This window comes from Aotus nancymaae, unplaced genomic scaffold (assembly GCF_030222135.1).
Source record: "Aotus nancymaae isolate 86718 unplaced genomic scaffold, 86718_ANA_hifiasm-v0.15.2.pri h1tg000002l, whole genome shotgun sequence".
NCBI lineage: Eukaryota > Metazoa > Chordata > Mammalia > Primates > Aotidae > Aotus > Aotus nancymaae.
The window spans coordinates 8,755,027-8,759,672 of record NW_026988413.1 but is presented as its reverse complement, the minus strand read 5'-3'; the positions used below and the strand labels follow the sequence as shown (position 1 = coordinate 8,759,672).

The 4,646-nt window shown below is 46.9% G+C and overlaps 1 non-coding gene across 1 annotated transcript; it reads right to left on the bottom strand.

Annotated features, from left to right (window-relative positions):
* Window positions 1-728: 728 nt before the first annotated feature.
* On the bottom strand, window positions 729-800 carry TRNAC-GCA (transfer RNA cysteine (anticodon GCA)). The gene has a single exon. It is a non-coding gene; the product is annotated as a tRNA-Cys (tRNA).
* Window positions 801-4,646: the final 3,846 nt, after the last annotated feature.

The window sequence follows — 4,646 nt, the reverse complement described above, 5'->3', positions numbered from 1 at the left end:
TCTCGCAGAGAAAGTCACCGATGTTTTGTGGTCTTCATGAAACCTAGGAGGTCTCCATTGCAGATAGACACCTTTCCTACCAGTCTCCTTCCCACCCTCTTCCTCCTCTGCCCACCTGGCAGCCATCTGCGCCTGTGGCCCTCAGTCCCCTGCAGAGGACATCAGCTTTGATAATCAGGCCAGTTTGAGCGAAATGTCCTCCAGAACCATCTAGAATAGTTCCCTCCCAAATGTCCGTGTCAGAATCATTTATTGTGTGCTGGGTAGGAGGAGGTAGGGGGAAGAGTGGAGGTACCTGTTGTTTTTAAAACTAAATATCCAGTGCTCTCCTCAGAACTACACATTGGAGCCTCATGCTGAGGTCCAGGAACTCTGCGCAGGGGCAGGGCCCAGGCTGTTCTCGTGCCATCAGGCTTCATTCAGCCTGCTCCCCGACTTCCTGCCTATGTTTCTCCTTTGGAAAAATAAATAGTAAATGAGAGCTCCCAAAGTACAAATGGCCACCCAGGGTCATGATGGAAGCCTCCCATAGCCACTTTCTGAGCCAGATGACTTTTGAAAAAAGAGCCTCCTTCGCTCCTTTTCTTTCCACCTTCCCTACCAGTCCATGAGCCCCTGAATGAAATTAGCCACCCGAAAAACTCACCTAATCCGCGGGCTGAAGGTGACTTGAGTGGACTCAGAATGGTAGAGTTCATAGGGTATCCAGAAGCAGAAAGAAAATCAGAAGGGGGCACCCGGATTTGAACCAGGGACCTCTTGATCTGCAGTCAAATGCTCTACCCCTGAGCTATACCCCCATGGCTTGCCTACTTTTACAGCTGGTATTATTTCAGCGTGTTGCAATGCTCGGGTGTCCTACAGTGCAAGGTGATCCTCGTTCACTCCCACTGAGCCCGCAAGAATCTGCTGGCTGCATCTCTCACACCCACGCCCTCTGATCTCATTACTCCCCGGGGCTGTTTCCTCCCGGTGGGACGATTCCTCCGCAGGCTCTTGCAGTCGCTGCCTTTTCTTTCTTCTGTGTGAAATCAGTTATCGCTCACCCATCTGCTTTTCGTCCTGTGGGTTTATACCTTTTTAAACATTGTTTTCTTTTAATTAGAAATATATTCTTATTTTAAAAAGTGGTATAGTTAAGTAAAATCATTCACATAAACAAAATAAAATAGAGTAAAATAAAATAGATATAACACTCCTGTATTTTAGTAGGAAACAAGTTTTAGGAAAAAACTCTAACCATATTTCAAATTCCATAGCCTCAAATCGAACACATGCGCTGTTATACATGGTTTTTGTTTGTTTGTTTTTGTTTTGTTTTCTTTGAGACAGAGTCTCGCTCTGTCGCCAGCCTCCCAAGTAGCTTGGACTACAGGTGCATGCCACCACGCCTAGCCAATTTTTGAATTTTTAGTAGAGACGGGGTTTCCCCATGTTGTCCGGGTTGGTCTCAATCTCTTGACCTCATGATCCGTCCGCCTTGGCCTCCCAAAGTGTTGGGATTACAGGCGTGAGCCACTGCACCCGGCCTGTTATACATAGTTTTAAAAAATTAATATTCTCAGATTAAATCCAGAATGGTCACAATTACTAAGAATTTTTTGGTTTGCTTTTATTTTTTTCATTTTTAATTGTATTTTTATTCTTTTATTTTTATTTACTTCCTTTACTTGTAACATTTCCCTCCTCAAGAAGGACTGTCCAAAATGTATAGTTTTCTCGTTTTTAAATTATATAATTTTGGCTGGGCACGGCGGCTTATGCCTGTAATTCCAGCACTTTGGGAGGCCGAGGCGGGTGGATCACCTGAGATCAGCCGTTCGAGACCAGCCTGGCCAACATGGTGAAACCACGTCTCTGCTAAAAACACAAAAAATTAGTCGAGAGTGGTGGCCGGTGCCTGTAATCCCAGCTCTTGGGAGACTGAGGCAGGAGAATCGCTTAAACCCGGAAGCAGAGGTTGCAGTGAGTTGAGATCGCGCCACTGCACTCCAGCCTGGGCGACAGAGCGAAATTCAGTCTCAGAAAGAAAGAAAGAAAGACATATGTAATTTCTTCCTTTACTATTTGTGTATTAGTTTAAAAAATATTTAGCTGAAACATACAGTCTAAATTATTAAGGCCTAGTAGACACATCCTTTTGGCTGTCAAGGCCCGAGAACCATGTCATTTCAAAATGAAGTAATGTCATGATGCTTTGCTGAGCTGAGAAGTTGAATAGTAAAGTTGTGTTACTAACACTGTACTGTTAGGAAATGCTCTTTGAGTGCTGAAGAAAAAGAACCTGTGACCTGGAATTCTGAAGCCAGGTAAACTGACAGCCAAACGTGCCGGCGAAATAAAGCCGTTCCGGATGTACGCCCCCTAGGCGCGGGTATTAGAGCGCAGCCTCCCTGAAGGAGCATCCAGGGAGAGCGAAGGGGAGGCCGGGGACGCCCCGCGCCGCCGCAGTCTCCCGGTCCCCGGCAGGAGGCGCCCTCGGTCACTCGGTCCTTCCTCGCGACGACCGCGGGCATCTCCATCCGCGCGCAGCCATGAGCGCTCCCGCCGCCGCCCACGGAGGCACAGGCGCCTCCTTGGTGAGCCCGGTCCTAGGCACCGCCGCTCAGCTCTGCGACAGCCCCGCGCGACCCCAGCCCGCCCTCGCCGCCGCACCCCGGGGAGCCACCGGTCCCGCGCCGGAGCCGCTGTCACAGCCCCCACCAGCTCCGGCGGCGGTCCCTGCCCCGCGTCCATTGTCCCGGCTCCGTAGGGACGCTGGAAACCTGCGGCGGTCCCCTCTCCCCTGGGTTGGCAGCGCCCGCTCCCCTCCGGACGAATAACGCTCAGGATCCCGGCCCGATTCCTTTCTTCCTTCCCCTCAGAGCCCAGCCTCTCTGCTGTGCCTCCAGGGAACCAACCACCTTCCCACTTGGGAGATGGCGCCATTTGCCCCATAAAGGCGGCTCCCCCTCGCCTCAGGCGGAGCCCGCCCCAGCAGTGGGCGTCCCCGGAGGCCTCCCTGGCAGCTTGACCCAAACCCTCTCATCACTCGCTCTGCCGCCCAGGTTGGAGTGCAGCGCTAGGATCAGGGCTCACTGCAGCCTCGACCTCCTAGATTCAAGCGATCCTTCAATCTTAGCCTCTTGAGTAGCTGAGACCATAGGTGACGCACCACCATGCCCAGCTAATTTTTGTAATATTTTTGCTGGAGATGAGATCTCACTATGTTGCCCTGGCTGCTCTGGAACTCCTGGACTCAAGCGATCCTCCCTCCTTGGCTTCCCAAAGTGCTGGGATTACAGGCGTAAGCCACCACGTTCATCCCCCCATCACTTGTTATTCCCTTGCTCAGTTTTCCTTTTCCTAACAGTCCTTATTAGGTCTGCATTATAGTAATATCGATTTTTGTTAATGATCCTCTCCCTCCCTGTGATGGAAGCCCCATGAAGCCAGACACTTCATCTGTCTTGTTCTATGTGCCCGATGCTTACTGAGCAGTCAAAAGTATTTGTTGAATAAATGGATGAATAAACAGTAAACAAAGAAAGAGATAAACATGTAGATAAACAAATTTAAACATAAATGTTATATGTAAAAATGATAAATAACTACACAGTTTATTTGGGTTTAAGAACATGTGGTGGTGAAGGGGGTATAATATACCAGGCAATAATACAAGAAATATGAGAGTTCTGAGAGAAGTTAAAATACTGCAAATTCCCTATATTATTTACAAGTGAGAAAATATGTTATTAGAAAAATTAAGTATATACGTTAAAAAGTACTGGGTAACCACTGGAAAAAAATACATAACTTACAAACCAGTAGGGATGGGAGCAGATTTTTTTTTTAAGTAATCGATCCAAAACAGTAAGAAAGATGAAGAAGGTATAGAAAGAGGAAGAAGAAAAAAAGAAGGAAATGAAAAAGGCAAAATGATAGGAATAAGTTTAAATCTATTAGTAATCACAAAAAAAATTAATGAATTGAACTCAAATATATCCACAGTTAGCTGTTCATAAGAGATTTTCTCAAAACATAAAAATTGTGGGGATCGCTCCAGCGTTGAGACCACTCGGTGTCCCCGCCATAATGGAGCTTGAGCCCGGACATGTTTCTCACCCCCTGGAAGCAGTCGAGACCAGTGAAAGAGAGATTTAATAGAAGTTTGAGTTTGCAGAAGCCTATTTCTGGTCCACTGACCTAAAAGGCTGGGTGAAGGCTGTGTGGTTTTACTAGGCATTGTTTTTTGAAGTACCTGCTCTGGGCTAGTTTTATGACTTTGTTTACCCTCTATTGATGGGTCCCATACTTGTTCCTGTGACTGCCATTTGCAAAGTTAATGGGTCTATCGCCTCTCTGATGACTTGCATAGATCATTAACATTTTAACTATAGGTTTCCTCACCCTGATAATGAGACCCACCTGCGTGACTTGATTGTACCCATTGTGTGACTTGATTGTACCCATTGTGTGTTTTCCCGCTGCCTAAGCTTGTAGCCGGATGGTTCTCTTCCCTTTATTAAGATAATGGCATCTGTTCTGATAATTGAGATGGGACTAAGAATGCTTATGTAAATGAGGTGGGGCAAAGAATGTTCCTGTAAAATGAGGTAGGAAAAGATATATATACTAACTCAGTGTACAATAAAGTTGCTGGTTTT